Genomic DNA, 13,551 nt, shown 5'->3' on the forward strand with positions numbered 1-13,551 from the left:
GTGTATTTCATTTATTATATTATAACTTATTCTATTGTATTTTTAAGTTATTAAAATTGTTGCACATCCTTAATTACTAACTTACGACTAGTGTGACGTTTATATGTTTCTTATGTCAGTATATTATTGCTCTTATCTATGATTCTCAGTTAAAAATTACCGCTGCAGCTGGTTGAAAAAAAAAAGAATTACCTATTAACTTGTATTTATTTTAGATTTCTGTATTTAAATAACTTGTTATTAAAATACGGAAATAAAATTAAATCAAAATCACTTTATTTTTGTATATTATGTAGGTCAAATTACACTTGTGAATGACAAAAGTTTTTTTTTCTTTTTTCATATACCAACACTTCGGAAAAGGTTGAGCATTCATGAGAAAAACTGGCAAGAAACTCATCATCACTCTCTTAAATCAATATTCACAGCTTCATTGTTTTACAAATCATTTCAATTACAATATTATATATAGCATGTAAAGTTATGCAACAAAAATAGTGAATGCCTTACACGAGTAAGTCAAAAAAATACAAGAGTTATTGAGTAGAGTAGATGGATCAATACACACACACCGTGAATAAATGAATAAAGGCATTAGCTATTCGAGAATTTTATTTCCGATAGTAGAACAAATTTTAACTTTAATTTTTAAAAACATGAAGCAACCCACGCCGCCGCCACAAGCAATGGCAGCGATAGTGACGAAACCTGTCACGATAACTCAACCAAATGACAAAAGGACATCAGCTATTCTCACAAGATGGAACATTCTTTACGGTTCTATCGTCAAATGAGAAGTCAATTAAAATTAAGTGACTTAAAAGATAATTTGGGTAGGATTAACACTTTCTTGGATATATTAACAGTTTTTTTTATGGAAAACAGGACAAACGAGCTTACTTAACATCTGGTGACCCGTACGGTCACCAGATGTTAAGTGATCACCGCCGCCCACATTCTCTTGCAACATCAGAGGAATCACAGGAGCGTTGCCAGCCTTGAAGGAAGGTGTACGCGCTATTTTCGAAGGTACCCATGTCGTATCGTCCCGGAAACACCGCACAAGAAAGTTCATTCCACAGCTTTGTAGTACGAGGAAGAAAGATCCTTGAAAACGGCACTGTAGAGTAACGCCACTCGTCCACATGGTGGGGATGATATCCTAATTTGTGGTGTGACGTGCGAAGGTGGAATACGGCGGCAGGAATCAGGTGAAACAGTTCTTTGGAACACCCCCCTGATGATAAATGCGGTAGAAGACATACAATGAAGCGACGTGTCTACGCAACGCCAAGTGATCCAGCCGTTCACAGAGGCTTGGGTCCCCTTGGAGGAATTTATTGAATTTTTGAAACTAATTGCTACAGCTTTCATTAAATTCAGGGCAACAATAGCTTCTGCCTGTTCAATAATAGCAACAATAGCATCTTTAAGAACAAGATTAGCGCGGTGCCACCACCCCAGTTACAAAACGTTTGCCCGAAGCATCACAACGGATGAGAGGCGAAAAAGTCAATATTACGAATTAGACTTTTTTTAATGATAATAAGGGACGAGACGAGCAGGATGTTCAGCTGATGGTAATTGATACGCCCTGCCTATTACAATGCAGTGCCGCTCAGGATTCTTGAAAAACCCAAAAATTCTGAGTGGCACTACAGCTGCGCTCGTTGCCTTGAGACAAGATGTCTCATTTGCCCAGTAATTTCACTAGCTACGGTGCCCTTCAGACCGAAACAGAATAATGCTTACACATTACTGCTTCACGGCACACATAGGCGCCGTTGCGGTACCCATAATCTAGCCGGCATCTTGTGCAAAGGAGCCTCCGACCACAGACTTAGAGGCATACCAGGGTGAGCCACAGGTATCAATAATTGAGCTTGTCACCGCATTTATCTCTGGGAGTATTCCGATGTGCTGTTCCACCTTCGCACTACACGTTACAAATTATATCATCCCCACCATCTGGTTGTCTGGTGTTCCTCTATTATGCGGTTTTCTAAAAACTTTGGAATGAGCTTCATGTGCGAGATTTTTAGCACGATTCTCACGAATACTATTTACAAGGAAAAACAGCTCTTCATGTTTATCATCCTGGGTGTTAAAATCTTGGAATATTTCGAAGGTGCATAACTTGCTCTGTTCACTGTCCACCAGTCGCCTACGTTTACCATAACGGAATGTAATATTGGATCAGATGTCATCAATAGGTGAGTCCGGTATTATATTCAAAGAAGGTTCAGAAGAACTAAGTGGAGTGAATAACGCCTGCTCAAAACTGACAGGCAAAGGAGATTGAAACGCTTCCATACATTCCTGGGCCCAGGTGATAACAAGATGAAAGTTGCACCATTTAAAAGATATTATTTAAATAATCCATAATTGAAAATTTAGCAAGATTTGTCACACTAGGAGCTGAGTAATCGAAGATATAAAAATGAGGTCATGCCTTAAACTATATGTTGACAGCTCCTCTATAGTAGGTTTATTAAATGCCTAGCTGCTAAGGATTTATCACATACTTATATTAGGTGGGTACCAATCTTATTTTTTTAGATATAAAATACCTATCTACGTAGATAGGTAAGTATTTTTTATTTTTAATAGGTATACGTATACCTATCTACTACTATAACGACATTTTTTTTGCATTATAATTTATGACAATTGGTAATTAGATATAATATAGTATGTATACCTAAATTAAAAGATAGTTTTATTTGCTCAGATAATAATTATAATATATTATTAAGAACTGTAGAACAGACTGCTAGAGACAACTTTCTTTTGAATTCAATTGGGTATGTAGTTAACAAGTCGGTAATTCAAGGAATACAACAAGAAACGAAGTGAAAATGACGAAGAAACGAAATGATCTGTCAGACTGTCATTGTCAAAATGAAGTTAGCATTGAGGAACAAGGATTTCACTAGTATCGATTTTTTATATAAATCGATTTATTGATCGATTTATTGATATTAAAATAATAGCTCGGTTCTGTTTTTTCCTGAGAAAGTAATATTATATTTTATTCATAATAATATAGTCATTCGAACATAAACTATGCACCTAACTAATAGTATTGAAATAAAACAACTGGAACTTCATGTTATTTTAATCGATTAATTATTCATTCGATTACATTTTAATCGATATTCTTTATTTTAATTTTTTTTCGGTTTTTAGATTGCAAAATGAGCTAGTTTTTTGTATTTTACATCAGAAAAATATACCCTTTTTTTAAAGCATATTTCAACTTGTTAAACATCAGGCCCAAAAGTCCCATTCTCCTTTGCGTCACGGGTGATGCCACTGACCGAGACGTTTGCGGCTATATGGCCGGCGATGTGCTTTACGGCATCGTCAAGCGAGAATGTCTAATAAAATATTAATATATGGGCAATCTAAAGTCTTAATTTCGGTGTGCAGGATCAGAGATCGGTGTTGATATCACGTCATGTGATCGGCGATTTCCTTGAGCTCGAGTGATCGTTTAGTTAGGCGAACGTGTTCTCGGAGTTACGAAGTATTTTGAAGGCTGGTCGCTGACCTTGGTTCGCCGCCATAGTGCTCAGCTTTTCGATGACACGATACCTTGGTGCGCTTGATAGTTGATAAATTATATTTTGATTGCTCTGAGTATTCAAGAAAACTGTGTTTACTTGCTGATCACTGGGTGAAACTATGAATAAATTCGCGCACTTTGAAGGTAGCCAGACAACGTTATAAGTTTTAGAGATTTATTTAGAACTTTAACAATAGAGCAAAGAAAAATACTTGTTCTCGCGCGGACGGACGGTTGAAGGGAGGTTATAAATCTTCATTATGAAAGAACCAGTGATATACTCGTTCCGCTATATGCTCCCTTAAGAATTTAATTATTTCCTATTCTGTATTATTTACAGGGATGTGTTTATCCCTGTCTTTAATTACTTGCTTAGAGCTTGTTGACCTATTTTCTACGCGGTAAGATGATCGGTCGACGTTGAAGAGGGGTCGACCTAATGTGAAATTGTTTGTGTTGCCTATCTATAGCGTCAGATTAGATCGATCGATTATCGCTTGTAACAAATAAAGAGCTATTGTAAGTAAAACGTATATTCTTAAATACAAACTTTCTCACAGGACGCTAAGAATGCTTTACTTGGCACTTTCAGATTCGATAATTGACTACGGCTTAGGCAGTTATGGTAGAAATTTTAAAACTTATATGAATCGCATATAATATATTCTACAACGAAAAATACTTCAAACAATTGTACCCAAAAAAATTAAATTAAAATACAATAAGAATTATAACGAATTATTTAAATATTGTAAAATACTGCCAGTGCAGGCTAAAGTATCTTAGCTTGAAGGGATTAGGGTAGGGTGCGTAACGCCAATTTGCGTAAATTGGCTAACTATAATAGGTTTGAATTGCCAAAAACCAATAACATATATGGTAAAAGAAAATGGAACTATATATTGCCCAAAATCGTAAATGACTTGCCACATTCTATTAGAGATACCAGTAATATAAAATCATTGTTTGTATGGCGATCTAAGAGACATTTCTTGGGAATGAGTACCGCTGATCATGGCCACATACTCTAGGAAATGTCTATTACTAATGATCATAGCCTGGGTGTCTCATTGTCTAATTTTTTCATTATTTCTATTGTTTTAATTTTGCTTTGTCTCCTTTGTTAATTAATTCAGTCATGTTAATAAATGAAATTTGCTTTTCGACTCTAATTGGATATAAATAATTATATTAAGAATGATAATTATTTAATATTAAAATATTCAAAATTTAGAATAAGTGAACTCGCTATTCCTCACATAAACACTTAAGTTTCATGAGAATGGCTTTAATTGTTTGGTAGTTAGTTTCTTGTATATTTTGAACAATAAATAAAAATAAAAGATATTATAGGTATACTCTCTCTTTTGACTGTTATCATTGTCTGGCTGTGTATGATTGGTCGATACTGGATATTGTTTGTTCAGGGTCATTTGCTAACGTCATACCTACCCCAGAGTAGGGATGGATACTTACGTTTTAGGAGTTTTCATTTTGGTTGATTATATATTATCATTACTAGCTGACCCGACGGACGTTGTTCTGTGCAAAATAAATAAAATACTGTTTTTTTTTTTATGAATTTGTCAATAATATTGCATAATTATTAAAAATCTTAAACCGCGTATGCTGCACCACTCACCCGCCTAGTATCGGAATACTGGGTCTCGAAATCTCGAGCGATTGCCAATTCCGTGGCTATCTGGAGGACAAAGCCAAATTGGGTTCGAAGAAGCTGGGGGTCATTAATAGAGCACGGCAATACTTCAAGCCGGCCCACATTCTAGCGCCTTACAAAGCGTAGGTCGGGCCACACATGGAGTATTGCTGTCATCTCTGGTCTGGCGCACCCCAGTATCTGCTCGATCCATTTGACCGCGTGCAACGCAGAGCAGCTCGAATTGTCGGGGACCCAGTGCTCTGTGAACGGCTGGATCACTTGGCGTTGCGTAGAGACGTCGCTTTATTGTGTGTCTTCTACCGCATTTATCACGGAAAGTGTTCCGAAGAGCTGTTTAACCTGATTCCTTCCGCCGCATTCCACCTTCGCACGACACGCCACAAATTAGGATATCATCCCCACCATCTGGATGTGTGGCGGTCCTCCACAATGCGGTTTTCAAGGAGCTTTCTTCCTCGTTCTACTAAGCTGTGAAATGAGCTTCCTTGTGCGGTGTTTCCGGGACGATACAACATGGCTACCTTCAAAAAAAGCGCGTCCACCTTCCTTAAAGGCCGGCAACGCTCTTGTGATTCCTCTGGTGTTGCAAGAGAATGTGGCCGGTGGTGATCACTTAACACCAGGTGACCCGTACGCTCGTTTGTCCTACTATTCCATAAAAAAAAACTCAGTCCATTAGCTAATCCTTTATGGCCCCTTTGTAATTTGGAATTAAGAACAATGACATTCTTGTCATGTATATCAGATTCTCTCTGTTTAACATAACACTCGTATCTAAATTTTATACGTTTAGAACGGTAAATTATATATTTTAATATGTAGTTGTCTTGCATTATAACGGTATTTTTAACCGACTTCAAAAAGGAGGAGGTTCTCAATTCGTCGGTATGTTTTTTTTATGTTTCTTACCTCAAAACTTTCGAATGGGTGAATCGATTGTGATAAATATTTATTTATTTGAAAGCTGGTGCTTCCCGTGTGGTCCCATTGTAATTTGGTCCAGATTTCTTAAATTTGATATACGTATGTGGATGATAAATTTACGAATTCTTTATTGATTTTTTATTGGGAAGGATATACTTCATATATAGTTTGGTGAGAATTTGGTTAGGATTACGGAATCGATGACAAAGTAACGGAACTCTTCAATTCTCAGAAGCAAATTAACGATACTCGGCCGAATCTTTTTATGCTATCCGGATATTTAAGTCAAGTAATTTTGTAATTTAGTGTACTTTAAATTCACAAATTATAAGTTAGTGTACTTTAAATTCACTAAAAATCAAAAATAAAAAAAATATTATAATATGCGCTATAAAGTATATGCATATTTTTATACAATCTAATTAATTAATCTAATTCTAGTTACGATTACTGTAATCTTTGGAGTCGGTGTCATCCAGGATAGGTTTGTAACTAGATACATAGTTATAAGTGAGATGTGCTTCAGATCTGTATACGTGTTCGATCAGGATTTGTGAAATAACTGGGCAAATGAGACTTAACATCATATTTCTCAAGGCGACGAGCGCAATTGTGGTGACGCTCAGAATTTTTGGGTTTTTCAAGAGTCCTGAGTGGCACTGCATTGTAATGGGTAGGACTTTAGATTGCCCATATATTAATATTTTATTAGACATTCTCGCTTGACGATGCCGTAAAGCACATCGCCGGCCATATAGCCGCAAACGTCTCGGTCAGTGGCATCACCCGTGACGCAAAGGAGAATGGGACTTTTGGGCCTGATGGTTAACAAGTTGAAATATGCTTTAAAAAAAAGGGTATATTTTTCTGATGTAAAATACAAAAAACTAGCTCATTTTGCAATCTAAAACCCGAAAAAATATTAAAATAAAGAATATCGATTAAAATGTAATCGAATGAATATTTAATCGATTAAAATAACATGAAGTTCCAGTTGTTTTATTTCAATACTATTAGTTAGGTGCATAGTTTATGTTCGAATGACTATATTATTATGAATAAAATATAATATTACTTTCTCAGGAAAAAACAGAACCGAGCTATTATTTTATTATCAATAAATGAGTCCTGAGTGGCACTGCATTGTAATGGGTAGGGCGTACCAATTACCATCAGCTGAACGTCTTGATCGTCTCGTCTGGTCTCGTCGTCGTCGAAAAAAATATAATGGTACAGGTTATAAATTATATTTTTTTAGTTTTTTGTATTTTACATCAGAAAAATATACCCTTTTTTTTAAAGCATATTTCAACTTGTTAACCATCAGGCCCAAAAGTCCCATTCTCCTTTGCGTCACGGGTGATGCCACTGACCGAGACGTTTGCGGCTATATGGCCGGCGATGTGCTTTACGGCATCGTCAAGCGAGAATGTCTAATAAAATATTAATATATGGGCAATCTAAAGTCCTACCCATTACAATGCAGTGCCACTCAGGACTCTTGAAAAACCCAAAAATTCTGAGCGTCACCACAATTGCGCTCGTCGCCTTGAGAAATATGATGTTAAGTCTCATTTGCCCAGTTATTTCACAAATCCTGATCGAACACGTATACAGATCTGAAGCACATCTCACTTATAACTATGTATCTAGTTACAAACCTATCCTGGATGACACCGACTCCAAAGATTACAGTAATCGTAACTAGAATTAGATTAATTAATTAGATTGTATAAAAATATGCATATACTTTATAGCGCATATTATAATATTTTTTTTATTTTTGATTTTTAGTGAATTTAAAGTACACTAACTTATAATTTGTGAATTTAAAGTACACTAAATTACAAAATTACTTGACTTAAATATCCGGATAGCATAAAAAGATTCGGCCGAGTATCGTTAATTTGCTTCTGAGAATTGAAGAGTTCCGTTACTTTGTCATCGATTCCGTAATCCTAACCAAATTCTCACCAAACTATATATGAAGTATATCCTTCCCAATAAAAAATCAATAAAGAATTCGTAAATTTATCATCCACATACGTATATCAAATTTAAGAAATCTGGACCAAATTACAATGGGACCACACGGGAAGCACCAGCTTTCAAATAAATAAATATTTATCACAATCGATTCACCCATTCGAAAGTTTTGAGGTAAGAAACATAAAAAAAACATACCGACGAATTGAGAACCTCCTCCTTTTTGAAGTCGGTTAAAAATACCGTAATAATGCAAGACAACTACATATTAAAATATATAATTTACCGTTCTAAACGTCAAAAATTTAGATACGAGTGTTATGTTAAACAGAGAGAATCTGATATACATGACAAGAATGTCATTGTTCTTAATTCCAAATTACAAAGGGGCCATAAAGGATTAGCTAATGGACTGAGTTTTTTTTTATGGAATAGTAGGACAAACGAGCGTACGGGTCACCTGGTGTTAAGTGATCACCACCGGCCACATTCTCTTGCAACACCAGAGGAATCACAAGAGCGTTGCCGGCCTTTAAGGAAGGTGTACGCGCTTTTTTTGATGGTAGCCATGTTGTATCGTCCCGGAAACACCGCACAAGGAAGCTCATTTCACAGCTTAGTAGAACGAGGAAGAAAGCTCCTTGAAAACCGCATTGTGGAGGACCGCCACACATCCAGATGGTGGGGATGATATCCTAATTTGTGGCGTGTCGTGCGAAGGTGGAATGCGGCGGAAGGAATCAGGTTAAACAGCTCTTCGGAACACTTTCCGTGATAAATGCGGTAGAAGACACACAATAAAGCGACGTCTCTACGCAACGCCAAGTGATCCAGCCGTTCACAGAGCACTGGGTCCCCGACAATTCGAGCTGCTCTGCGTTGCACGCGGTCAAATGGATCGAGCAGATACTGGGGTGCGCCAGACCAGAGATGACAGCAATACTCCATGTGTGGCCCGACCTACGCTTTGTAAGGCGCTAGAATGTGGGCCGGCTTGAAGTATTGCCGTGCTCTATTAATGACCCCCAGCTTCTTTGAAGCCAATTTGGCTTTGTCCTCCAGATAGCCACGGAATTGGCAATCGCTCGAGATTTCGAGACCCAGTATTCCGATACTAGGCGGGTGAGTTGTGCAGCATACGCAGTTTAAGATTTTTGGTGCAAATAGTTGAATGCAGTTATTATTATAGTATTTTGTTCTGTAACAAACCGTGTTATGGGGCAATGCAGCTATGGGCTATTTACACTATTCATTGCCTAGTTCCTAAATAACCATTAAGAGAAATAAAAAAAAAACATTTTAACAGTACACTCGATATATTGTTGATGTTATGTATGTACATAGCCACCGCGGCGAATTTTCTAGAAACTGATAATCATATTGTTGAGCGAGTCTATTAATACTATTTATAGCCCAGGTCCTAAATAATGATTAAAAGTAATTTTTTAAGAAATAAACATTTTACTATCGTTGACGGTAATTTAGTGTTTGTAACTTTTTCAGTTACCAATTTGTGATCCGTGAGGATCTTTAATTAGCTTTTTGTTACTATTAGTCTTTTATTGATGATTATTGTACGTCGTTGGTCTCCTTATAAGAAAAAGAAATAAAAAAAAAACCTTGATTTCTCCAAAGGTATGAAAACAACTGACTGAATTATAAGTTTCAATATTATAAGCTCCTTTTAGTATTAACAGTTAAAAGGGATTTAATGCAAGAAAAAAAACACGGTTTACTATTAATTAGTAAACCGTGTTTTTTTTTCGCAAGGAGTAATTTCTCCGAAACATACGTCTGCATAACGCTCTTCTTGTCTTCTTAGCACTTTACGACGTCGGTCCTTACCAAATAAAAAGATTGTGGCTTCATTAGAAAATAAACCTTGCTCCATTCTAAATCTATCGTCGCACCTACGGGGTAAATTAGGACCCCTAACTGGTCTTCGACTGAGTATATTGACTTTTATCCTCTTCCGCTGACTTTCTTTTTTGGTTTTTCCGCGTCGTGGCAATCTGTTCTTTGAAACAATAAGCCACTGTTTCGGCTGCATATATCTGCTCAAAGAGTCATTGTCGAGAGCCCGAAATTAATGTGAAGAAGAAGAGTCACTATATTACCTTCGATAATTGTCTTGTTTGCCATATTACGGTATAAAATTTGTCACAAAAACCAATTCAAACAATTTTACAAAATCAGCAATTGATTACACTTACAAAATACGAGTACACTTTTTTATTTACTTATAGCACAACACGGACGAGAAAAAAATAAGGACTCCGTGTCACTTTACATAACAGTGAGGCACCAAAACAAGCCGCTAAACGTGTAAATACATAGCCCCACGCATACACTCACACTAATACAAGCCGATCGGCCGCCATTATGAGATTTGCCATCTTCTGTGACAGATCAGTTTGCTTCGCAATAAAATATTAAAAAAAAATCGTCGTGCGTTGTAAAAAAGTGTAAAAACAATAATATAAGTTTTTGTGGATATATGATTATCTAAGAGAGAAAAAATTGTGTAACTGGTATACTCCGTAACCGCACACACACTAGCATAAAGGTGCTTCACTTGCTAATATCTCGGTGCGGAGTCCTTCGTTTTTTACTAGTCCGTGTAGCACAATATCTAAATATAAATTGCGAGCAAACGCTCTTAGAATATTTTTAAATAAATTTGCAAATTTGTAATTGTGAACATTTTACTTTATTTGCCAGTACTTTTTAATACGAATAAAATTATTGTTTCTTATTAATTGAATGCATATCAAACCTCTTTTATTTAAAATTTCCAAAGTTTTACTGAAAAGTTTTTGGACCCCGATTTTTTTGCAAATGATTTTATTTATTATTCGCAAAAATATGAATCGTTGCAAATATGTTAAATATTCTACATGTACCTTAATTATCAAGCAGTTTCTGTGTTTTAGGGTATTTAACGAAGACGCATTTTATTTTTATTTAAATATACATTAGGTTACTAGTTAACAGTTTATTTAAGCAATTTGTTTATTCTTTGTTGTTATCAATAAATATATTTCATAACTTATTTTAAAAGTGTTGATCTAGATTATATCATTAATTGTTTATATAAGACTCCTATCAATAACAAGATAAGGCAAAATTAGCTTATTTCATTGACAGATAGGAATGAATCAACAAAATATTGAAAGTGGCTAAGAGATTACAATTACTGTCTACAGCATTTTTGCGCACGAGTTATAAATAATTTATAATTATTGCTTTTATATCTAGAAATATGAATAAATCGATTTCTGAATTTGCTTTTATGAGTAAAAAATGGGAAAATTAAAATCAATGAAAATTGACATACTTAGAGGTTTTCTTTCATTATTATTATTACATTCATTTAAGATTTTTTCTTACAAAAGAAGTTTAAAAAAATGGTTAAAATGTTTTTAATTTAACTTTTGCTTTTTCTGGCATGTGGCATGCACTAGAAGATTCTCTTATAAACTCCCATATATGATTTAAGTAACGTCTTTCAAATTACATTGTACCATGATGCAAGCGTTCCTCATCTTCTTCCGGATAAGCTCCCATACTTTACGATGCAATAGAATGAATGTCATTGAATTAAGGCCTGTAAAAGATTAGCTAAAACATAAATTCGAATCTTCAACATACGCCTCTGGTTGTGGCAGTCCACATCCACGTACCTACAACTTCACATGAGTACTTATTTACGAACAGAAAACGAATTTGAAATCTTTAAATTAGGTGATAAATTAAAAATAAATTTGGGAAAACATCATTATAACTTTCTACTGTATTAAGTACCTATATTGTCGCCGCTATATTGACTTCGAGCCATCAATAACCATATAAAATCCAAAAAACGGAAGTCATGAAAGATCAAAGAACAAAAAAATAATAAGAAAAACTGTTTATTTACTTAAAACTTACAGCTAATATTTAAGGATTCAACTGTTATTAAAACAGAAAGCTATTTACAAGATTTCAATACTTTATATTACTCACATTTAATTTATATAAATTACATTTATATATTTTACATTTAAATTTATTTACTTTATATAACTCACATTTAATTCATATAAATGAACAGTTTTTGTTTATTTGCCGTATAAATTCAAATGGTGTCTTAATACGTGAAGGTCGTATTCATTATTCTTGTGTAATATACATAACTTAAATAAGGAAGCTGTTCTGTCTGAAATTACATTTTGCTGATTGTTTTTCGAGTATTAGGCCTCGCCTTTAAGAGCTGACAGTGGTCTGTTTTCTAATATATGTGCAAGTAAGGCATATTGAAATATTAAGTTATAATTTGTGTACTGCGCAATAACATACAAATTTATCTGAATCAATTTATAAGAGTTCAGCATCTCTAATACAATTGACCGGGCAAAGAATTTTCATAATTTTATGTGCATAATATTAGAGGATATGTCATTTACGAAAATATTAAACAAGAGGGCCCCAGAATGGATCCTTGTGGAACTCCTTAAGAATAGACATATAGTTACTGTGTGCTGATATAAAGCCACTATTAGTTTCCTTGAATCTATATTTGCAGTAATCTGTTAAGAAGAGTGTAATGGCCATTTCTATCAAATGCTTTCTTAAAGTTAGTATAATATATGGCATCTACTTGGGAAGGTTCTGTCATACACTCTCACAGTGTTTCAGTTGTGTGATGTGGTTGATCTTCCATCAAGAAAGTCATCAATTTTCCTTGAAGTTTGGGTAACACACATAATTTAGAAATTGGTCTATAGATTTCCACTTGGTATTTTGGACCATTTTTATTGAATTGGTATGAGAAAGGCTTTCTTACTGATGTCATAGTTATGTAGGGCAGTGAGAGTAACTCCAATAAAGAAGGACTTAAAACCGTAGCCAACCTACCATGTAAGAACACAATTTTTGTAAAAACAACCAAAGACGTCAAAGATCATCAAAAAATAACTATAAAGGATATACACGCAGTTTGGCTTCAATATTCATTAGCCATTATTTATTGGGTAATGAGTTATGCTCTTGATTGCTATGGGTTAACTTTTAAAACAAACATAAACAAATTAGAATTGTTTCAGATAAGATTTTTAAAACTTCTTGTAGACAACAAAACAAAATTTATATAGTCATTGTAATGTCAAAGCTGTAAAAAATAAATAAATAAAAAAAATCAAAGTTTGATGATATACTTGAACTTGAGGAATCTACTTTCACTAGTATTAAACAATAATCAATTTTGCTTTATACTACAACAAATCGCAACACTGAAATAAACAAACATGGAAAGCGACGCATTCTGTTCTCGAGAAGTTGCATCTGACTATAAATTATAATAATAATAATAAATTCTTTATTTCGACCAACTGAAGTAACTTAAGACCTAGGA

Source organism: Leptidea sinapis, chromosome 7, assembly GCF_905404315.1.
Source record: "Leptidea sinapis chromosome 7, ilLepSina1.1, whole genome shotgun sequence".
Lineage (NCBI taxonomy): Eukaryota > Metazoa > Arthropoda > Insecta > Lepidoptera > Pieridae > Leptidea > Leptidea sinapis.